The 25,161-nt window shown below is 38.1% G+C and overlaps 1 protein-coding gene across 4 annotated transcripts in view; it reads left to right on the top strand.

Annotated features, from left to right (window-relative positions):
* The first annotated feature begins 15,783 nt into the window (after positions 1 to 15,783).
* Positions 15,784 to 25,161, top strand: part of UBE3A (ubiquitin protein ligase E3A) — a 95,802-nt gene continuing 86,424 nt past the window's right edge. For 2 of the 4 annotated variants that reach the window (XM_043554892.1, XM_043554888.1), the window contains exon 1: positions 16,228 to 16,331. The gene's annotated coding sequence lies outside the window, so the exon portion shown is untranslated. Of the gene's footprint in view, positions 16,332 to 25,161 lie in introns of all 4 variants that reach the window. The other 2 variants (XM_043554889.1, XM_043554893.1) reach the window with 2 other exon arrangements.

The raw sequence follows: 25,161 nt of genomic DNA, 5'->3' as shown, positions 1-25,161 counted from the left end.
GACCAGGAATAAATCCCACTTAATCATGGTGAATAATTCTTTTAATGTATTTTTGGATTTGGTTTAATAGCATCCTGTTCAGAATTTTTGGATCCATGTTAATCAGAGAGATTGGTCTGTAACTCTCATTTTTAGTGGGGTCTTCTGGTTTCAGAAACAAGGTAATGCTGGCCTCATAGAGTGAGTTTATAACTTTTCCTTCCATTTCTATTTTTTGTAACAGCTTCAAAAGAATAGGTATGAATTCTTCTTTAAATGTTTGGTAGAATTCCCCTGGGAAGATATCTGGCTCTGGACTCTTGTTTGTTGGGAGATTTTTATTACTGACTCAATTGCTTTTTTTTATGTTTATTTATTTTTGAGATATGGGGGAGGGGCCAAGAAACAGAGAGACAGACACAGAATCTGAAGCAGGCTCCAAGCTGTAAGCTGTCAGCACAGAGCCCAACATGGGGCTCACAAACCGTGAGATCATGACCTGAGCCAAAGTCAGACACTCAACTGACTGAGCCACCCAGGTGCCATCCCCCCTTTTTTATTTACTGATTCAATTTCTTTATTGGTTATGGATCTATTCAAATTTTCTACTTCTTCCTGCTTCAGTTTCCTTCCCAATTTGTTGGCATATATTTGCTCATAATGTTCTCTAATTATTGTTTTTATTTCTGTGCTGTAGGTTGTGATCTCTCCTCTTTCATTTGTGATTTTATTTCTTTGGGTCCTTTCCTTTTTCTTTTTGATAAATCTGGACATGGGGTTATCAATTTTGTTAATTCTTTTAAATAACAAGCTCCTAATTTTGTTGATCTGTTTTACTATTGTTTTGTTTGTTTGTTTGTTTTTGTATTTAAATATCATTGATTTCTGCTCTAATCTTTTCTATTCCCCTTCTTCCACAGGTTTGGGGCTTTATTAGCTGTTCTTTTTCCAACTGCTGTAGATGTAAGGTTAGCTTGAGTATTTGAGACATTTCTTTCTTTAGGAAGGCCTGAATTGCTATATACTTCCCTATTGTGATCCCCTTTGCTGTATCCCAGATATTTTGGACTGTTGTGTTTTCATTGGCTTCCATGTACTTTTTAATTCTCTCTTTAATTTCTTGGTTAACCCATTCATTCTTTTTTTTTTTTTTTTTTTTTTCCAACGTTTATTTATTTTTGGGACAGAGAGAGACAGAGCATGAACGGGGGAGGGGCAGAGAGAGAGGGAGACACAGAATCGGAAACAGGCTCCAGGCTCCGAGCCATCCGCCCAGAGCCCGACGCGGGGCTCCAACTCACGGACCGCGAGATCGTGACCTGGCTGAAGTCGGACGCCTAACCGACTGCGCCACCCAGGCGCCCCAACCCATTCATTCTTTAGTAAGATGTTCTTTAATCTCCACGTATTTGTGGTCTTTCCAAAATTTTTCTTGTGGTTGATTTTAAGTTTTATAGCACTGCAGTCTGAAAATATGCATGGTATGGTATCGATCATTTTGTACTTGTTGAGGACTAATTTGTGACCCAGTATGTGATCCTTTCTGGAGAACATTCCATGTAAACTCAAGAAGGATGTGTGTTCTGTTGCTTTAGGACAAAATGTTCTGAATATATCTGTTAAATCCATCCAGTCCAGTGTGTTATTATAGCCATTGTTTCCTAGTTGGTTTCAGCCTAAATCTGTCAATTGTTGTAAGTGGGGTGTTGAAGTCCCCTACTATTATGTTATTATTATCATCAATGAGTTTATGTTTGTGATTTATTGATTGATACATTTGAGTTCTTTCAAGATGGGGGCATAAATATTTACAATTATTAGAGTTTCTTGGCAGATAGTCCCCTTAATTATGATGTCATGCCCTGCTTTTCTCTTGTTAAAGTCTTCGTTTTAAAATCTATTTTGTCCAATATAAGTATGGCTACTCTTTCTTTTGATGTCCATTAGCATGATAGATGGTTCTCCAGCCTCTTACTTTCAACCTACAGGTGTCTTTAGGTCTAAAATGAGTCTCTTGCAGGCAGCATATAAATGGATCCCTTTTTTTTCCCATTCTGATACCCATGTCTTTCGATTGGATAATTTAGTCCATTTACATTTAGAGTGATTATTGAAAGATATGAATACAGTGTCATTGTGTTGCCTGTAGAGTTGGTATTTCAGGTGATGTTCTCTCGTCCTTTCTAGCCTTTGCTGCATTTGGTCTTCTTTGTTTTGTTGTGTTTTTCTCCACTCAAAGAATATCCCTTAAAATTTCCTGTAGGGGTGGATTACTGGTCACAAACTCGTTTGGTTTTTGTTTGTCTGGGAAACTATTTATTTCTCCTTTTATTTTGAATGACAGCCTTGCTGGTTAAAACATTCTTGGCTGCCTATTTTCAAATTCAGCACGTTGAATGTACTCTGCCATTCCTTTCTGGCCTGCCAAGTTTCTGTGGACAGATCTGCTGCAAACCTGATCTGTCTTCCCTTGCAGGTTAAGGACTTTTTTCCCTTGCTACTTCCATAATTCTATCTTTGTCTGTGTATTTTATGAATTTGACTCTGATGTGCCTTGGTGATGGTCGGTTTTTGTTGAATCTAATGGGAGTTTTCTGTGCTTCTTGGATTTTGAAGTCTGTGTCTTTCCTTAGATCAGAAAAGTTTTCAGCTGTAATTTGCTCACATAAACCTTCTGCCCCTTTTTTTTCTCTTCATCTTCTGGGACTCCTATCATTCAAATGTTATTCCTTTTTAATAAGTCACTGAGTTCTCTAAGTATTGTATCATGATCTTTTTCCTTTGTCCCTCTTTTTTTCTGCTTCTTTATTTTACATAATTTTATTTTCTATCTCACTGATTAACTGCTCTGCTTAATCATCCTTGCTGTCACGGCATCCATTCACAATTGCATGTTGGCTATAGCATTTTTAATTTGGGGCTGACTAGAATTTACTTCTTTTATCTCCACAGAAAGGGATTCTCAGCATCTTCTATGCTTTTTTCAAGCCCAGGTGGCATTCTTATAGTCATGATTTTAAATTCTAGTTTAGACATCTTATTTATATCTGTGTTAATTAAATCCCTGGCCATAATTTCTTCCTGTTCTCTTTTGGGGTGATTTCTTCTGTCTTGTCACTTTGGAGGAAGAAAAAAAATAATAAAATAAGAAATAAGTGTTAACAATAAAAAAAAAAAAAAACTAAAAATATCAAATACAGAAAGCTAGATCCTAGGTGTATTTTGGTCTGCTTGTTGAGAGAAGCTTGATAGAATAGAGAAAGGAAAATAATGTTTTTATTTTTATTTTAAAAAAATTTTTTAATTTTTATTTATTTTTGAGAGAGAGAGAGAGAGACAGAGTGTGAGCAGGGAAGGGGCAGAGAGAGAGGTAGACACAGAATCCGGAGCAGGTTCCAGGCTCTGAGCTGTTAACACAGAGCACTATGTGGGGCTTGAACTCATGGACTGCAAGATCATGACTTGAGATGAAGTCAGACGCTTAACCGACTGAGTCACTCAGGCGCGCCATAATTTTTATTATTTTATAATAAAATAATATAAATTATTATAAATAAATAAATATTTATTTATAAGTATAAATAAATATATATTATATAAATTATTATAAATTATTTTATAATTTTTAAATAATAAAATTATATAAAGAGAATAAAATAGGATTACAAAATAAAATAAAGACATTAAAAAGTAAGAATTTGATCTTTCTGTACCTAACAAAGAGAAAGAAAGGAAAGAACAAAGAAAACAATCTAAAGAAAAACAGAAGCAAAGAAAACAAACAAATAAGCAAACAGAATGAAATCTGAATGAAGTTACATTCGGTGTCCCCTAGAACTGAAACTTTGCAGTTTATAGACATGCTATAGTCTGTAGACTAATAAGCAGGTAGAAGGGATGTGTGCTGGTCTTTGGGGGATATGCCTGGAGGGTGCAGGTGGGCAGGGCTTGGTGTAACAACTCTGTTCTCCACTTGGTGGTGCTGCTAGCTTACTGGGATTGATCCATGTGTGTGCATGCTAGAAGTGAAAATGGCTTCACCCAGATCCCTAGTCTCTGAAACAGAAACCCTGTGCCCTCACTGGTGATCAAGCACCCCTCATTTGTCTCAGGCTTCTGTCTGCTCCCTGCCCCATCCTGCCTGTGTCCAAGCTGTCCACCTGCCAGGTGGAACCTCCCTCCAGAGTTTTATCTCAGATGGGGCTGTTTCAAAACCCCATACTTCAGAGAGTCCTATGGCTTGGACCCACACCAACTTTCTGGGGGAGGGTCTCGCCAAGCAATGGCTGGGTGCTGGCTCGTCCCAGAAAAAGTTCACTCAGTTTCACAGTGACAGAGGCCCAGAGTTTATGGCAAGTCACAACACATAGCTGGCACCAGATTGTGCTCCCCTCTGGCATCTTTGTTCCAATATCAGTAAACGTGGTTGCCCTTGGGAGGGTGAGGGGGTCCACTGGGACTTTTGTCTGCAGGGAGGCCATATGGCTTCTACCAAATGCACTCCAATCAGGGAAACCGCTTCTCCCCATATGGCACACGGTCCCCTCAGAGTGTGCTGCCTGCTCATGAGGTTTTGTGCTACTTCTTCACCAGAGCACCTCCAGGCACTGAGATCTGAAATTTCAGACTTTTCTCTCCACTGGTTATAGAATCTGGTGGTATTGAACTCCTCTCCTTTCTCCCTGTCAATGGTTTGGTGAACAGATTTTTTTGTCCAGTCCTGTGCAAGTGTTTTCACTCTTTCTCTCTCTCTTTCTCTCTAGCTATTTTCATGGGGAGGACTTTTTTTGTGTGACTCTGATATGCTGCATTCTCCCCCTTTCTCTTTCTCCCTCTGTCCTCTCTCCATGAAAATGTCTCCCTACCCTCTGTGGCTCCATGGCTGTTCTCTCCCCCAATTAACCTCTCTGCACCATGCACCTGCCAAGTTCTCTGGCTTCAATTATGCAGATTGTTCCATTGATCCTCAGATCAATTTCCTAGGTGTTCAAAATGGTTTGAGGCTGATCTAGCTGTGTTTCAGGTATGAGGCAAGCTCAGGGTCCCCATATAATTCTGCCATATTAATTCCTCAAAATTATTCTTAATGGAAGTTGAATATATCAGGTATTTTAGCTTATTGTCATCAAAATTCACTTCCTCCAACTCCTTTTGTCTAGATCTCAAGCTTCATAAGAAACTTTCTCTTATTGAGGGGACTGTATATCTTCTTACAGAGAAAGAATGCTCTGATCATATGCACTGCCACCATTCCAGCCCCTGTAATAGTTATTTCTCAATTTAAATCAACAAACTGGCATTCTGCTTATGTAAGAAATTGAAGAAGACACAAAGAAATGGAAAAACATACCATGCTCGTGTATTGGAAGAACAAACATTGTTAAAATGTCTATACTACGCAACTCAATCTACACATTTAATGTAATCCCTATCTAAATACCACCAGTATTTTTTGCAGATCTAGTAAAAACAATCCTAAAATTTATATGGAACCACAAAAGACCCCATAATAGCCAAAGCAATCCTGACAAAGAAAAACAGAACTAAAGGCATAACGATTCTGGATTTCAAGCTATACTACAAAGCTGTAGTCATCAAGACAGTATGGTACTGGCACAAAAACAGATACATAGATCAATGGAACAGAATAAAGAACCCAGAAATGGACTCACAACTATATGATCGCCTAATATTTGACAAAGCAGGAAAGAATATGTGGTGGAAAAAAGACAGTCTCTTCAACAAATGGTGTTGGGAAAACTGGATGGTGACATGCAGAAGAATGAACCTGGATCAATTTCTCACACTGTACACAAAAATAAATTCAAAATGTATGAAAAACCTAAATGTGAGACAGGAAATCATCAAAATCCTAGAGGAGAACACAGGGAGCAACCTCTCTGACCTCAGCCAGAACAACTTCTTACTAGACACTTACTAGACACATCACTGAAGGCAAAGGAAACAAAAGCAAACATGAACTATTGGGACTTCATGAAGATAAAATCTTTGGCACAGCAAAGGAAGCAATCAACAAAACTAAAAGGTAGCCTATAGAATGGGAGAAGATAAATGAAAATGATATATCTGATAAAGAGTTAGTGTCCAAAATCTATAAGGAACTTATCAAACTCAACACCCAAAAATCAAACCACCCAGTTAAGAAATGGGCAGAGCGCATTTTCTAAAGACATCCAGATGACTAAGAGACACATGAAAAGATGCTCAGCATCACTCATTATCAGGGAAATACAAATCAAAACCACAATGGGATACCACCTTACACCTGTCAGAATGGCTAAAATTAACAACACAAAAAACAACAGGTATTTCAGGGTTGTGGAGAAAGAGGAACCCTCTTGCACTATTGGTGGGAATGCAAACCGGTGTAGACACTGTGGAGAATACTATGGAGTTTCCTACTCTATGATCCAGAAATTGCACTATTATTTACTCAAAGGATTCAAAAATACAGATTCAAAGAGGTACATGCACCCTAATGTTTATAGCAGCATTATCAATAATAGCTGAACTATGGAGAGAGCCCAAATGTCCATGTCCATTGACTGATGAATGGATAAAGAAAATACCTTATATGTGTGTACACACACACACTGGAATGCTACTCAGCCATCAAAAAGAATGAAATCTTGCCATTTGCAACAACGTGGATGGAGCTAGAATGCATTATGTTAAATGAAATAAGTCAGAGAAAGACATATACCATATGATTTCAGTCCTATGTAGAATTTAAGAAACAAAACAGATGAACATAGGGGTAGGAGGGGGAAGAGAAAAGAAGGAAACTAACCACAAGAGACTCTTAATGATAGAGAAGAAACTGAGGGTTAATGAAGGGAGGTCAGTGGGAGATGGGCTAGATTGGTAATGGGTATTAAGAAGGGCACTTGTTTAGATGGGTACTGGGTTGCATGTAAGTGATGAATCGCTAAATTCTACTTATGAAAAACAAATGAAAAGAAATAAACTGGCATTCTGATTTTAAAATTCCATTTCTCGAGCTTGGTTAATGTTAATTTGTTTGATGGGCTGCTCTAATAGGTTTCTAAACTTGCAAACACGAGGGCCATCTGAACTGTGGTAAATTCATCAAATATGGCTCATTTGTCCCTTTTTTGTGTGTGTGCATTAATTCATACAGCGGATGCTCTTGGTGACCTAAGTCTTATCAGTGTAGTACATGCCAGTACTAGCTCTAATTGCTAGCATCTGCATTTTTTTTACTTTGGGCATTTTCTGACCAGTTGGAGTTGCCATGCCCCTACTACAGTAAGACAGCAGTGTAATCACCGGGATAATCAGTGTATAATAAAAGCTCCCTTTTTCTACTGACAGGATAACTGCGAGGTGACTGTTCTACACTTTCTTCCAGAGTTCCTCAGCAGAATTAACTGCTGGTTACCCACAGTGGATACTTGATTGATATTGCCCACTTTATTCGTTGTCCTCCTTCCTTAGCTCACTTCCTTGCTTCCCTACCAAAGTTTTTAGAATAACCTCTCAACTAAAATACTTATACTCAAATTATCTCAAATCTGTTTCTGGGAAACCCAAGTTAAGACAACTTCATCTACTCACCCATTCATTCATTCATACATCACATTTATTTAGCATTTATCATGTGCTAAGCATTGAGTCAAGTCCTTAGCAACACATGGTCTCTTTAATCATATTCATATCATCCCCTTTACAAATGAAGAAATTAACGCCTAAAGAAGATAAGTATCTTGTCCAACAATCACAAAATGGGACTGAGTGTTGGAAGGGAGTTGTGGCAAATCAGGCAGCTGAGGGCCACAGAATTTGTGTTTTGAATTGAACATTATGGAAAAGGAGGTTTCTTTGGGGGTAATAAGTTGAGAATATTGTTCTGGTATACAGGTTCATGTCATACCAGGTTCAATTTCTGATATACAGTTCATGACCCACCACTTTGCTTTTATGGAAGACTCACATTAGAGCATACCTATTTTCACTGACTAAAAGAAATTCAAAGAGGATTTTTGCTTTTATCAGAAAAAGGTATAAAGTGAAAATAGTGTTCAACATTTGTTTTGCATCGAGCCATAATAGAAGTAGCGTACACCCAGAGCAGCGAGTGTCACCGCCCAGCGTCTTCTCCAGGAACTACACTCAGCATCTTAGCATCAAACTGCCAAAGCTTTGAACTGTGTTTATGAATATCTGTGTTTTATTTCCATTCATTGTGTACATCCATTAGCAAGATGTGTTGTAAGGGATCAGAAAAGCCTAAGAGAAGTTTTTTTTTGGGGGATCTGGGAATGCTAAAAAAAGTTTTTCCATGTAAATTTATGGTAATTGCTTCTTTGATTTATGCCATTTCAGCTTATGAAAGATTTCATATGAGCATTCTACTTTTGGAAAGCAGGGGAAACCTGTAATGCTGTTAGGGATAACTTAATAATTTAAAAAACATTTCAATGAAACCTTTGAAATTCAAAAAATTATCTTTGTTTTCTGGGAAAGCAGCAACAGGACACACACACACACACACACACACACACACACACACACACACACCTGGATTTAAATCCTAGCTCTACTAGGTTTCAACTGCGAGTCATTGACAGGTTACTTATTCTAAGCTCAATTTCCTAATCCATAAAATGCATAGCATTCAAAATTGTTGTAAGGATTATTAAGGTTTATTCAAGCAACTAGCACCTAAAGGGTGCACAAATGCAATTTGTGGAAATAAACTGTCATGTCAGAAACTTTGTGTTAAGTGCTAAAATACAGATGTAATTAGTATTATGCTTAACCAAAATAAAAAAAAAACACTTTATGTCATAAATGATATCTACATTACTATCTTTAAAAATTTTGATCTTTCTATATCATAATGATAGTTTGTTTACTGTCACAAAGCAAAACTAAAATAAAGGCAAGCTTTAGGTATAAAATTGTTTTAAGTAAGCTCAGAGTCCAATAGTAACTTTATCATTTTGATAATTTTGTATTTTTGTTAGTGTCAAGCAAGAATTAAAAAAATAAAATAAAATATTGCTTGTTGATTCCAAACTGTATTCATGATTCTTCCCTAACCAGATGTTTTTCTTTAGTTGAGATATCATGAGGAAAAATAGGAAGTGTAGTCTGTACCGGTTTTAATAATTGAGATTTTATTTAACCCATGCACTTCCTTAGATTCCTGTTAAAATGAGTATAAGTATTAAAAAATAGGATCAGATATATGAATGCAATGTGAACGATTTCAAATAAATAAAAGATGAAATTGTCAGAAAGCAAAATTTCTGATGGCTTCATTGATTTCAGTGGAACTGTTTTATTCAGAACAGTTCAGATTAGCAGCAGCAGCAGCAACAGTAGCAGCAGCAGCAGCAGCTGGTGTTCAATGAAACTCCTCTCTTCCACCTACTCTCCAGCTGGGTTAAGGTAGGCACAAAGAAACTGAAATCACCAAGGTCAAAGCATAACACTTCCAAGTTTTTACTTCAATGACTTTTTTAAATTCCAATATAGTTAACATACAGCGGTATATTAATTTCAGGTGTACAATATACCAATTCAATTCCATACATCACCCAGTGCTCATCACAAGTGCTCTCCTTAATCCCCATCATCTATTTTCACCCATATGCCCACCAACGTCTCCTCTGGTAACTCTCAGTTTGTTCTCAATATTTGAGTCTGTTTATTGGCTTGCCTCTCTTTTTTTATTCCTCATTTATTTCTTAAATTCCACATAAGAGAAATCATATCATAGTTCTCTCTAATTTTGCTTAACATCATACTCTAGCTCCATCTATGTTGTTACAAATGACAAGATTTCATTATTTTTTATGACTGAATAATATTCCATCACACACACACACACACACACACACACACACACCACATCTTCTTTATCCATCAATGTATCAATGGACATTTGGGTTGCTTCCATAATTTGACTATTGTAAATTATGCTAGAATAAACATAGGGGTGCATGTACCCCTCTGAATTTGTGTTTTTCTATTTTTTGGGTAAATACCCAGGAGTGGGATGGCTGGATCATGGGGTAGTTCTATTTTGAACTTTTTAAAGAAACTCCATACTGTTTTTCACAGTGGCTGCACCAGTTTGCATTCCCACCAGCAGTGCAGGAGAGTTCCTTTTCCTCCACATTCTCACTTATTTTTTCTTGTGCTGTTAATTTTAGCCATTATGACAAATGTGAGGTGATATCTCATTGGGGTTTTGATTTGCATTTCCCTGATAAGGACTGAAGTTGAACATCTTTTTGGTGTCTATTGGCCACCTGTATGTCTTCTTTGGAGATATGTCTGTTCATGCCTTCTGCCCATTTGTTTATTGGATTATTTTTTGGTATCAATTGTACAAGTTCTTTATATATTTTGGGTACTAATCCTTTATCGGATATCATTTGTAATTACCTTCTTCCATTCAATAGTCTTTTGTCTTTAGTTTTGTTAGTAAAGGAGATTAAGAGTGCATTTCTCTTAATGACCACTAATACATGAAATTATTCAATCACTATATGGTACATCTGAAACTAATTAACACTGCATGCTAACTACACTGGAATTGGAAAATGAAAAAAAAAAATGAATTTGCATGCAAAAGGGCTCCAAATGACTTTTTAAAGTAAGTACTTCTCCAGCAATGGATTTATGTGCGAAGTGGAAAGAATTGGAGCTGGAAGGGAAGCGAGGCCCAATTCGAATGGACTTTGGTCTTGGAGTTTGGACGTCATCCAGAAAGCTATGAAAACCAGTGACAGATTTTGGGTGCCTGGGTGGCTCAGTAGGTTGAGCATCTGACTTTGGCTCAGGTCATGATCTCATAGTTCGTGAGTTTGAGCCCCCCATCAGGCTTGCTGTGGTCAGAGCAAAGCTTGCTCTGGATCTCCCTGTCTTTGTCCCTCCCCTCCCCTCAAAAATAAATAAACATTAAAAAAAAAAAAAAAGGAACCGGTGGCAGATTCAAGCAAGGATGCAATGAAATCATATTTGTTTCTTTAAAAAATATTCCACAGTGAGATTCAGTAGCAAAGTACTGTAAAGCATTGTCTTGGGTTTGGGGGATATAATATGAATAAGGTAGTACGATCCTGCCCTTCTGAAGCTTACACTGGCATTCAGGTAAGAAACAGTAAGGGTCTAAATTAAGGTAGTATCAGAGAGTTCACATAGAAGGAAATAGATGTCATAATAATAATGATCATTGTAAGGATTAAATTGTAGTGTAGGGCTAACCTGTAGCCTTAAGAAATAACAGCTTTGTTTTAACACTATAGGTTAAGAGATAACAGCCTTATCCTATCAATCAAGGGATGTGATTAGTGTTTGATTGGATTGGGACAAGGGCCTGTTTGAACTGTTTCCACCTGGGAACTATTCCTTTGTTCTGTTCCCAGGTGATAATACGACGATGTGGTCAGCTATAAAAACTCTGCACTCCAGCTGTTCGAGACCGCACTCTGGTCAAGAGTGTCGGTCCCGATCGATCGGTTTGCCTTACCTCTCATTGCAATAAACTTTATTGTGACTGTCACTGATGCCCATAGCATTCTGTTTCAGGAGTCATGTGGATGCAACAATCATAATACCTAATAAATGTTTATTACCACTTATTGAACATTTCTTATATGTCAGGCACTAAACACTTCACATGTGCTGTCGGCCCATTCTCCACACAACAGCCAGAATGATTCCTATGGGTTAAATTTGTCATAACTCTCTCAAACCCTTCTAGGGCTTTCCACCTCATTTAGTGCAAGTACCCATGGCCTCAAGATGTGTTGCAAAGCCTGGGCTGTGGCCCACTCTGACTTCTCTGATCTCATCTCAGCTCCTTTTCTGTGTTCCAGCCAGTGTCTTCCTAGGTGGTCCTAGAATTCTTTAGGCACCTTCCTGCCTCAGGGCCCTCTCTGTCTGGAATACTCTCCCTCTTATATCTCACAGCTCATTCTGTCAAGCCTCTGCTTAAATATATTTTTAATGACACCTCTCTGACCACCCTGCATGATTCAACTCCTGTAGCATTCTCTATTCTCTTCACTTTGTTTTGTAGTTCTCCTTAACACTTATCACATTGATTGGTTTCTCTACTAGATCATAAACCACATGAGGGCAGGCTTTGTTCACTGTTGTATTCTTGACACCTAGAACTATGCTGGTATATCATATCTATTTAATAAATGTTTGAATGGATGAAAGAAGGCTTACAGTGGCCATATGAGGCCAGTACTATTATTTTTCCCATTTTACTGATGAGGAAACAGAGACATTAATTCAAGTTTTAACTAAAAGTTCTATACCTGGTAAGTGGCAGAACTGGGATTTGCATTGGGATTTAGAAAAAGCTCACTTTTGTTTACTATATGCTCAGCATTATTCTAAGAGCTTTACATATATTAACACTTAATCCTCACAATAACCCCACTTTACAGATGAGAAAAGTTAATCCAGGGAGGGATTTATGATTTTGCCTGACATTTTTGCACTTGCCAATAAATTGGGAGCCGGTGCTCTTAACCATTTTGCTATGCTACCTAACTTTAAAACCAATGCTTTAAAGAAAATGTGACTTTGCCTAATTGCCAAAGGAGTGAGAGAGAGGAAGAAATCTAGGATTACCAAATTATGATTGAGGAATGCCACAGATGGAAGAGTCATCAAGCCAGGGAATGTAGAATAAGTTGCTTTCATTCTCCCTTAACTCCAGACACCCACATCCAACTGCCTCCTTGATTTCTTCATTTGGATATTATGATACAAAGTCAGCTTCAGTAAAAGTGATGTAGAAAAACCATGGCAAATTATAGAAGTTATCGGTCTCACACTAAAGTTCAAGCTGGTACATAGGCTCTGACTCATGAAGTCTTCAGGGACCCACCCAATTGTCCTTCCAAAATAGCTCACAACGTCTACTACATTTCCATCACCAGAAACGGATAAAGGGAAAGAGGCATCCCATTATTTTAGAATATCATCTGGAAGTTTCTCAATCCCACTGGCCAGAACCTACTGACATGGATACATTCAGAGTTTATTATAGGCAACCATGTGTCTGGCTAGATAATTCTATTACCATGGATGAAGAGGAGAGGCATATTAGGAGTCAACTAGCAGTCAATCTCTACTATGGATATCCACTACAGAGATATAGGTATTTCAAATTTAACACTCCCCAAACCCAATTCCTGCTAGTTCTTCCAAAACCTGCTCTTCTCCAAAATTATTCCCATCTCAGTTAATGGTGTAAAATGGAAATTAGCAGTTTAATTTTATACATGTTGAGTTTTAAGGTGCAACAGAACATCCAATACACATTTCCAATAAGGGGCTGAATATAACTGGTTTCTGAGAGAGATCAGTGTTCAAGATTCAGACTTGTTCTCTGAAATAAGTGATAGAGGGAGAGTATATGTATATGGTAATGTCAGAGACTGTATAATACAGCAGGCAAAGAGAACCAACAATGAAGAACATTATGCAAAGACAACTTGAAGAAGAGGGCCCATGACAAGGAAGGGAGAATGCAGGGTGATGGAACCTAGGAAGCAGTTTCCAGCAGGCAGTGGTTAGCAGCAGTATGGAAGCCTACAAAGAGGTCATACACCATGAAAATTGAGAAGCAACTTTTAGATTTGGCCACTGTGCTATTACTGGCATTAACACAAGCAGTATATTAAAATGGGGGCAAATGCTAAATTTCAGTAGTTGAAGAGGGACTTAGAAAGAAATGACAACCCAAGTATAGATAGCTCTTCTAAATAGAAGGGACAAAGTTAGGAGAATTCATGAACAAGAAAGGAAACAACCAAGGGACTAAGGTCTTGAGATTTCTACCCCCTCACGCACTGGCAAAAAAAAAAAAAAAAAAAAAGGCTCATACTTTAAGACACGAGATCGGGGGAGTGGAAATTCAGGTAGATCTGTAGAAATAAGTGTGGAGGTGTGAAGGAGTTCATGAAGTGTATAATGTTACACAATAGTATTGATACTACTACTATTACTAAGCCCTAACATTTACTGAGCACTTACCATATGCCAAAGTGCTAGTAATTTTTATCAGCAAACATCACAACATTTTAAATGGATAAGACAAAGAGAGTGGGTTCTTGAACCAGGTCTGACACTAACAAATACCTATCAATGAATTAAAAGGTCTATGTGTAATTTCTGCATATTCAAAGGATCTGGGATCCTCCTTGATTTTGGTAAAGAACAGGATAGTCAGTGCGACATTTAACTAAGAACAGAATTATTTCTCGTCAGTCTTTAATTTTTTTGATATTCAGGAATTTCTGCCCCATTTTGATGCATCAGGTTATACAAAACTACATTTCATTTATTCAATTTATACTTAAGTAGAGTAGTTACAAGTATCTTCACATACTAGACACTGCAGTAACATTTTGCTTTGATAATTCTAACAAAATTCTTCAAAGATTTTCATTCTCATTTGCCTATTTTGATAATATGCAAAGAATCCTTAAAAGACTGACTTTAATTTCCCTCTTCTATAAAATATAACTGCAAATTGTTTCCAAATTAAGACCTGTAATGGAGGAAAATGAAAAAAAAGAATGAGGAACTGAGTTAAAATTGGACATGATTTAATACTGTCATTTATCATTAATTGTCCTGGGAAATTTTAAATTCCAGTAGCTGACTTTTTATAGTTGTTTATGTTGTTTATAGTTGGAAAGCAGTATATCTCTATATATAACTATATATATGTTACTGTATAGAAAAAAATGTTCTAAGAATGACAGCTAAATACAGTGCTATGTGATTGTTGATTTAAAAAAATCCTTTGAATACTAGATGAATGGGATCTCATATAGTATTCTATGGGCTTAGCAAAGTTGCAAGCCGTTAAGACTATGAATTGCTAGTGATTCCATTATAGCTTTGCTAGTTTAAGTGTCGCAGAGCCACAAAAAATCCCTTTTAAATAAAATGGTGACCTTGGTACTAAAAATGACGCACGGGTTTAAATGTATTGTCATATGGGTCAAAATTAGCATCCATCCAGCTGATGTCTACCAAGACGCCACATTCATTTTATCAACAACCTACCAAGCATCAAAACTGCGAGACTGGCTTTCAGATTCCAGCAAACTAGTGACATAAAGTGTTGCCGAGAGACCTAAGCATATGACCTTGGATCCCTGAAAGCTGGCTCACACTTTCGGGCTACCTCTGCAGTATTTAGAGGCAGCTCTGGACAGAAAGGGGTTGGGGTCGAAGGCCTGGGATCCGGAGGCTTCAGCCCTGCAGAGGGGCTGGGAGCTATCAAAGGCCCCCTCCACCCACCCTTCGGCGGATTTTCAGAGCCGATTTGTTCCCCACCAAAAGCAAAAGCGTCCAAGTCCTAGGACGTTTCTGTACTTGGGTTGACCAGGGGGCTCTCCAACACGCCTGGGGAGACAGGGGCCTTCCGACGTGTACCCCCTTCTTTCGTGGGGCCACAAACAGCGGTGGCTCAAAGGAAACATTGCCCTCTCCGCCCCGTCCTAAGATGGCGACCGAGCCTAGTTGGACTCCAGGGAACCGGGACCAACTTCCCCTTCCCAACAGCCCCTGCGCCGGCGACGACGGCAAGCAGGAAGAGGGCGGAGCCAGCAAGGGGGGCAGGGCAAAACGCTGCGTCCTCCTTCGCTCCCCCCAGCCCCGCCCCGCGTTCCTGCGTCCCGGCCCGGAGCCCTCGCCCGACCGGGCGGAGCGCGCTGCCTGCTGGGATACTCGGCCCGCCCAGCCAGTCCTCCCGGCTTGCGCTGCGGCGGCGAGATCCGCGTTTTTCCCAAGATGGTGGCGCTGGGTTCGGGGTGACTGCAGGAGACGACAGAGCCTGAATCCCCTTCGCCGGAACCTCGACACATCGCCTTCCTCTCGCTTGCACACCTCGCTACCACTTAGCCATCTGCCGTCCCAGGCACTCGCCTTTCGCTCCTGCCTCCGACTTGAGCTTCATCTGTGCGGACCTAGCGATTACGGCCTCGGGGAGCGGCGCCTCCCTCGGCTCCTCCTTGGGGTCGCGCTCGGAGCAGCTTACAGTCTAGCCCCGAGTCGGCGGGCCCCGCAGCTCTCTAGTGGGGACAGGCAGCGGCGGAGCGGCGGCTGGCGACGAGCGCGGGGTTTTATGCGGCCCCGGTGCCCCCTTTCCCGGCCTTAGTCTCCGGAGAAGGAAGCGCGGGTCCCGCATGAGCCCCGGCGGTGGCGGCAGCGAAAGGGAACGAGGCGGCGGCGGGCGGAGGCGGCGAGCGAGGGCGACGACGACTAGTGAGGCGGCCGCTTCTGCGAGGGCCACAGCCCAGGCGCGGGGGCGACAACAGGTCAGTGTGGCTGAGGACGGGGCCTGGGCCGGGGAGGCCGGTCACATTTCCCTTCGTTTTCTCTGTAGTCCAAGCCACCCTGCGGGGCTGGTTTCGGCAAACGTAAGGACGCCCCTAAACCGCGCCGCGGCAGGTGTTGGGGGCGCGTGGTTTGGAGGGGTCGGTGCCAGAAGTAGGCCTCTGATAGGTAGCAGCCGCAGCTGCTCCCGTAACTGTCAGTCCTGGCTGAGGGCCTGAGGGAGGGTTTTGTCGCCTTAGGGGACGCGAGCGGGCCCGAGGCGGGCCGTGCAGGGGGTCGAGAGTTGGCCCTCCTTGGAGCGGAGCTTAAGGAGCAGGCCCGGGCCCCAGGCTGAATAGGCCTGGCCTTTTTCTTCCAAAGGGGAGGAAGCCTCTGTTTTCGAGGTTTTTGCCCCGGTAGTGAAAAATGTTTAGACGTGTGTCTTGGTGGGTCGGGATTTTGGGGGTGGACTGGCGGAGAGGGGGAATGAAGAGGGAAATCAAGCCCAAGGATTGTGTTCACAGGTTATTGGGTTTTTCAAATTAAGTATGAGCTCTACCGGGTTTGCCAGAGATTCTGTTAAATGCAACCCTGCAAACAGTTGGCATTTTTTGTTTTCCCTTTTCAGTTGAGAAAATGAAAAGGACTTTTCGTCATGGCGTTGAGGTTTTGTTGGTAAAGTCAGAATTGAATGTGGCAAATGCTTTAGTCCGTAAAATTGTTAGAAATAATTTTAACATAGACACTCGTTGAGTTTATTCTTCAAAGATAATTTAGTTTCTAATTTTTTTTTAAAACGTTCTATGGGCATATTAAAATAGAAGCATTACTAAATCTGTTTGGCATTATATTTATTAAGTGGCTAAGGTGCTGTTGAAAATGTAGACGAATGGCAATATGGGATTTACAGTCCAGAGTTACTCTCCATAAACCATGAGAGAATATGGATATGACCTATAATTTTGGAGTATTCCACTGCTTGCAATATTGAAAGAAGCAGGAAATTTATTCCAGAATATTCTGGGGACCTGAAATGGAAGTGACCTAAAGTTTCTAAGTACAGCAGTCACAAAAATTACCTGTCAAAGTCATTGTAGATACCCAGTAAATCTTAAGTGAATGACAAGAGGAATGAGAAGTGTATTTCATATCTCTGACTAGTATTCTTACTTGGAGTATTATTGTGTAAATCATGTAAAAAAGTTTAGAATTTAGGAAGATAAAAATAAAATTTTGTCACAGTGTGTATAGTTGAAGTAATTTTGGAATTAGATCTTGCTTGTAAATCTGAGCTATTTATCACATTTTTAATGAAATGAATACAGTATTAGTGATGGTGCTGATAAAACTAAAGAATGACCCAGAAGCCCTTTAAAGAAACTAGTAATCATGATCGCAAAAGTAAAAAATAAATCCAAGAAATAATGACCCTATATTTACAAAATTAGAATTGGAAACTAAGAAAGCCTTATTGTGTCAATATTTATTAACTAGCATTAATGTGCTAAGTGTTGTGTACACAATTGTCTAGACATTGCCTAGTTCCTGAGGAGTTTAACTTTACAGAGAGATAAAATTACAATGTTTTGATTCCTTTTCAGAGGTTTTGTAAGCTGTTTTTGTTTTATGTCTCCTAAATTGTACATCTTTTTCATGACTTACTTTTTTTAAGTATACTTAATTAGAATTGAGAGGAAGACATTCTCATCCCACTTGTCCAGGTCATTTAACAAGATTAATTGGTTACTTACAGTGTCTTTGACATTTAACATTTAATCATTTGTATTTCTTAAACTTTAGGCCATTTTTAAAATTATCCCTTCTCTCTCACCTCCAAACCTCTCCCCCACAAATCTGAAATAATTTGCTCTTTCGAATAAGCAGTCATTGGAATAATCCAAAACTATGAATCATACCTAAATTTTTCAACCCAAGCACTTGAAATGATATTTACAAATGCTTATTTTCTTAAATGATTATTGGTTATGTTCTTCAGTCATGTTGCATATTTTTGTTGAGACCTAAACTTGTATTGGTCAGAATGTAGAGACAATTTATATTAAGTACACATGCAGCTGTATAAAAATTAGTTTTCTCATTTTTATGAATGAAGACAAATTTTCTCTTTTTATGGTTAATTCAGGATAACAGAGTTTTGGCAGATTTTGACAGTTCCTGCTCCCTCAGCCCCCTACCCCCCCACCCCCAGTGGAAATGTAAAGATAAAATATATTCAAAGACATTACAGTATGTACAGTGAAAACAGCTTTGGAACTAGATCCCACTTTTATTTTTTTATTTTTTTTTTTTTCAACGTTTATTTATTTTTGGGACAGAGAGAAACAGAGCATGAACGGGGGAGGGGCAGAGAGAGAGGGAGACACAGAATCGGAAACAGGCTCCAGGCTCTGAGCCATCAGCCCAGAGCCCGACGCGGGGCTCGAACTCACGGACCGCGAGATCGTGACCTGACTGAAGTCGGACGCTTAACCGACTGCGCCACCCAGGCGCCCCTAGATCCCACTTTTAATTCAGGGCTCCCCCTAGTTGTCTTATCTTGGCAAGTTAACTTTGTCTTGGTGAGCTGCAGTTTTGTCATCTGTAAAATGGGATGGTGAAACTAACTCAGAGTTGTTAATGAGGATTAAAGTTTGTAAAATGCCTAACACATAGGCCCTTAATAAGCATTATCATTTGAAGTCTTTCTACCCAGTTTTTCTGATTGGTCTCAAAGCACCTTACATACAGGGAACTCTAGCATGTTATCCTTTACATGTTTTCATTCTCACTACCTGTGAACTCACTCTTTAAGGGCAAGGACTCCTACTAGTGTTTCCCAGAAAGTTTACTATCCATACTTGAGTATGGATGAATTAGTTAATGAAGTAGTAAATAGTCAGCTAACATTTATTGCGTACCTACTATGAGCTTGGTTAGGTGTAAGGGATACAAAGACAAAAATCATGTCTCTGTCTTTCGGAAGCTTATAGTCTAGTTACTCTGTCCATATTAATCCCATTTTTTGTGAAACCCTATCATGTAACAGAGCCTCATTCTTCTGTGCTCTTCTAATCTTAGGACAGTTCTGTTGGGCTCAACACTTTCCACCCGCAGCTGCTATTCTAAAGATTATTATTTTTACCCTTTTCTGCCACTATTTGGCATATGTGAGATATTTCATATCTTTATATCTTGGTCCCTCTCCATCACTCAAGATCTGGCACATAGTGTGTTTGTTTGTGTGAATGGGTATATATAAAAAAAAGAAAAATTGGCAGTTTCCTATGAATACTTTGATATTTTTCTGGGGTGATTATCCTTCTGTCTTCTAGATTTATACAAGGTTTAACCCTGAGTAGGACTATTCTTGAAGTTAGTTACTCCATTAATTTTACACATGAAGAAATTGAAGTGCAAAGCTTTAAACAGATTTTCTTAAAGTCACCTAGGTGGCAGAGCCAGAACCACAGTCTGAGAATATGGACTCTTTGTTCAGGACTCTTTGTACCCTATGGCACATGTTTGCTCCTACCTCTTGGGAGGAGTAGTTTGTGATTACACACTTACCTTCTGTTTGAGTGTTTTCTACACTATTATTAGAAGGATGACTTCACAAGATGCCATCAATGGGCCTTTTCTGACCATAACAGTGCCGGAAATGGAACTTTTTCTTCTTAGAAAGGAAGTCAAGTAAAATTACAGTAAATAGAAATAGTATTTTTTTTTTTTTTACATTTATTTATTATTGAGAGACAGAGCGAGACAGAGCATGAGCATGGGAGGGGCAGAGAGAGGAGGAGACACAGAATTTGAAGGAGGCTTCATGCTCTGAGCTGTCAGCACAGAGCCTGACGCAGGGCTTGGACCCACCAACTGGGAGATCATGACCTGAGCCAAAGTCAGATGCCCAACCGATGGAGCCACCCAGGTGCCCCTAAATAGAAATAGTATTAATCTATAAACATATTCTATGTTTAAAACACTTAAAGATACTGTGTAATTTTTTTAATGAAATAACAGTACGTAATTAGTCTCTACCAACTTTCATTTTCATTTAACCTGAGAAATGTTACGTATAGTGTGTTTGATCTAAATTATCTTTAGCAAGTAAATATCATTGTGGATAATAAGTCAAAAAGAAGATTATTAAGTTTAAGGCCAATCTGAGAATGAAATAAAGCTAGTACCTTTTTTTGGAATATTGCTGTTTGCATATAGATTTAGCTGACAGTTGTTAACTGTTTGATTCTAAGCTTCATGACTGTGAACTCCCTAAAATTATATATAAAATTTTAAGTGTTTCAGAGTCTCAGCAGGTTCAGTGAACAAAAGCCACCAAGAATCACTGATGTGGAGGAAGAAGCACTAACTTTGGTGTCAGAAGATCATGGGTTCATTCTTCCCATCTAGCTTCTAGTCATGAGCAGGTCATTTATCTCTTAAAGCCTTTGTTCTGTTAACTTCTTTCAAGTGAAGGTGATACTTGCTTTGTCTGTTTCAAAGGATTGCTTTTCAGATGTGATCATTCTCAAAAAAGTGGAATAATAAAGTGACCTTGTATGATTTAGTGACTTGCCCTAAAAAACAAGTTGGTTAGTATTAAATAGGTGATTGGAACCTTGGTATATTTCCATGCTTTTCTCTATTAACATTTTTAATCTTTTCATAGAAGTATTATTTTGGAAAATGTTTAGTGTCTGAATTTATTTTAAATTTGTCAACTACATTTAAAATAAACAATAAATCTTAATAATTAGTGATGTATTCAGTATTATTAATCCATAGTCCAACACCTTCTGTAATTTGCTTTACTTTTGACCTCTCCTGTTAATTTGATAAATGGCAAGTGAATCATAAGGTTGACCTCAAAGGAAAAATTTTGGAGACATAGATTCTTATTGGATAAGATTATGCGAGAAGTTCAATCCTAGGAAGTCTGTGGAATCTATAAGGCATCACATGTGGATCATGGAAAATAATCCTATGTAAGACTTTATTAAAGTCAGCATCTATGCTATAATTAAAAGCATGAAGGTAGCATATGAACCCTGAACACTTACTATACAAGTAGGGTAAAATGTTCTTTAAATGAAACTCTTGGCTGGGCAGAATGGAGCTTAATGTGGTAACTCTTAACAGTTCAGTGTGTTGCGTACAGTACCCTTCTGAGGTCAGTTGAGGTTAGTCAAGCACAGATCCTTTTATATTGAAAATAAAACATGAAAAAAATTTTTGACCTGTTTCTTTGTGGTATGCAGGCTTATAGCTCTTTGTTAGTTCTTAATGTGATGACTTCTGCCTCCTTGTATCAAAAGGGATACCTTATCCATTTCAAGCTTCTAATAGAGTTCTACTCTTGAATGTGAGAAGGTAGTCTTAGCATTTCTTTTGTGGACTGTAACCACTATCCTAACCCATTTACTTTTATATTCTTTGTGATTCAGAACAAATTCTGACCCCCCCCCCCCGCAATTCAATATACAGACAGTATAGAGAATAATATAACAATCATGTATGTACCATTCAGACTGAACAAAGTCACATTTTGTCACTTCCTTGCTTCATCTTTAAAACTGGTGTTCTTTTTTTTCTTCTCAGATGATACTTCTAGCACTGCAGATACCACTACAGGAATTTCTTCATACTGCTAACAAATTCTTTTATCAGATGTAAAGCATAATCCCATTCTTTGAAAGAGAAAGGATGAAATGCCCAGCAGTTTTATTACATAAAGCTAATGGGTCATAGGGAGACATATGGGTATTTTCAGCTTAATAATTACTTCAGTATTTTTTTCTTAGGGGTTCTATTTATTGTGACTCTTTGTGTGTATATGTGCCAATATTGATAACCTTATAGTGTGCTGTAAATAAGGATATTAAATATTTACCTTTGCTAAATATTTAAAGTTTTTGTTTTAGGAATTAAAAAAAATACATGTCTTTTGAGCACCTGTTTTATGTGATAAATCCCATTTAACACAAAGAGTAATTGGGTAACATTTCTAGTTTTCTGAAGTGAGCTGACAATGCATCATATTGAATATTGGTTATAGAAACTATGCTGTTCAAGATGTTCTAAATTTAGAGTTTCTTACAAAAAATGAAAAGTTTCTTTCCGTAGCTACTTAAGCTGCTTCATTTATATTCAAAATTTTACACATTTTGTTATGTTTGTGACATACTGCTATAGACTAAATGTTTACGTCCTCCCAAAATTTATGTGTTGGAATTGTAACACCCAGTGTAATGGTATTAGGATCTGACGCCTTCTGGAGGTGATTAGATCATTAGAGTAGAGCCCTCACTAATGGGGTGCCTTATAAAAGCTTTCAAGGAATTCCCTTGCCTTTTCTTCCATAGGAGGACCCAGCTAGAAGACAGCTGTCTGTGAATCAGGAATCTAGTTCTTCCCAGACATCAAATCTGCCAGCACCCTGATATTGGGCTTCTTAGACTCCAGAAATGTGAGAAATTTGTTTACAAGCCACCCAGTCTGTGGTATCTTGTTTTAGCTGCCCAAAATGGACTAGGACACATTCAACATGTTTAAAGAGCAGAAAAGGAAAATAGAAAATTAAATGGATCAAAGTTTGGCAGCGAAGGTAGGGATGTACTGTGCTTGACAGGGTGGAAGTGCTTAAAAGTTGACTATAGTGTTGAAATGAGACCTCTTAAGTAGAATATGTTAAAAAAAAAAATGAGCTAACTTTAGTCTTGCATACACATAAAACTAGATTTCTGCATTTCAGGTATTATTGTATATTCTTTTAATTCCATGATTGCCCAGTGTATTATATTTCAGATTATCTTCAAAATGAAAAAGTAAGGTCCTGTGGTCTCATTTATCTCAGTAGGGAGTCCGTTTACTCACCCTAAAATTCCTCTTCCATCTTTTGGGCTAGATGAAAGGCAAGGAGGGGTGAACTTAAAAATAGATGGGTCTCAACAGGAGAATAGGTAAGTCACTTATCTCAACGGAAATTAAATCATTTCTTTGCTCCTGGATTGAAGATTCTGTGAGAACAATAAACATTTTTTCACATGCAGTTTTATGTATTTGTAAGTGCTTAATGAGTGAACTGCTTTCTTTTTAGTTTAGAACTACTTTTGGATATCTGCTGTGGGCTGATGAACTAAGTTTAATCAGGAGCAAAATCCTCTAGGTTTCAGAACTTTAAATAATTTTAAGTAATGATAGGACTAGGGATCAGTCTGGACAGTAGACTAAAGACCTGCCTATACTGCAGTCCCACTTTACTGCTGATACCTGTGCTGTACTTGACAGGGTTTCCAGGAGGGGTGTGTTTGTGTTCTCGATATTTCTAGCTGACATCAGATGTTGAGAAATTAAGGCTGCACTGTAGCCTACAAGTTTCTTTCTCTTAAGTGATCAAGATTTAATTCCCCAAAGTGCTATTTTAGACATGTTTAAAATTGCTGTGACTACAATAGTATTTATTTTATATTCTGATATCTTTCCTTTTATAAAGTAAGTAGGTTAGGTTACATTGTTTACAAAGTATTTAAAACTTACAGTAAATAATATAGCAAATACTCATTCAAACACTATCCAGAATTATAAATTCGGCCACTTTTGATTCTTTGGGAAGTAAATGCAGTCTTATGTATGCAATTATAGCAACATCCTCCCAATCTTTCCCAGTTCTATTACCCTCTCTCTACTTAAGGTAATAACTATCTTGAGGTTCTTGAGTATATACTTCATATTCTTGTATATACTTCTACTGTATCCATGTACATGTATCCATAAGTGATATACACAGTGTTTTATGTTTAAAATTTTTACAAAATGGTACTGTATTGAACATAATCTTTCATCAGCTTCCTTTTAAAAAAAATACTTAGCATTTTTTGAGATCTGTATGTTAGTGCATATAAATCTAATAATATTCAATTTGCTGTAATGGTACTCCATTGTATAGATATATAAAATGTATGTATTTCACTGTTGATGGATATTTTGAGTTATTTTCTTTTCTGTTATTAATAATGCTGGAGTGATTGTTTCTTATACTTTTTTTTTTTTTTTTGGTGTAGGTGTTTGGGAAGATTCATTAAAGTGAAATTGCCTGGAATAGGTTGTGAATAACTTTAATTTTACTAGATATTACTAATTCTTCTTTAAAATCATTATGCAATGTTTACTTTACCAGCAGCATATGTGCAATTCATTTTCCAGCATCCTAGCCCATACTTGGGATTGTCACATTTTAAAATTTTAGCAAATTTGATGGATACGAAATGATACTTCATTTTAATTTGCATTTTCTTGATTATTAACTCTGGATGGTTGGTAAATGGCTATGAACTTTATTATTTTGGCTATGTTTTAAATATTTTATGAATTAAATGTTTTAAAAAGAGTGAGACATCTTAACAGCATTTATGTTATGTAAAGGACCCTGATAATCATCTCATTCAACCTTCTTACTTTACAGTGCAGTGGTGAAAGATAACAGAATAAGAATAAAATTACTTGTTGCCCGTTGTGATAGTGTCTTGTGTGATCTAGAATCTCAACTTTGGATGTTAAAATCATGATCCTTTTCCTTTATGATTTGTATTTTTTGTTCCAGAAACCATCTTTTACGTTGTCTGCTAATAGTTGAGAGGTTTATATTGTTTGATTTTTTTTGTATTTAGGTCCCATGTGGGAGGGAGTTAGGAATCAATTTTTTTTTCCACATAAGTTAATTGTTCCAACACTAAGTGTTGATTCTCCATTATTTTTCTACTGTCATCTGTCATATGCTTGGGTTTGATTTTAGTTTTTTTTTTTTTTTAATTTTTTGTCTTAATCTTTTTTAAA

Source organism: Prionailurus bengalensis, chromosome B3, assembly GCF_016509475.1.
Source record: "Prionailurus bengalensis isolate Pbe53 chromosome B3, Fcat_Pben_1.1_paternal_pri, whole genome shotgun sequence".
Taxonomy (NCBI): domain Eukaryota; kingdom Metazoa; phylum Chordata; class Mammalia; order Carnivora; family Felidae; genus Prionailurus; species Prionailurus bengalensis.
Note: the sequence above shows the minus strand (reverse complement) of the source record. Positions and strands in the feature narration are given on the sequence as shown.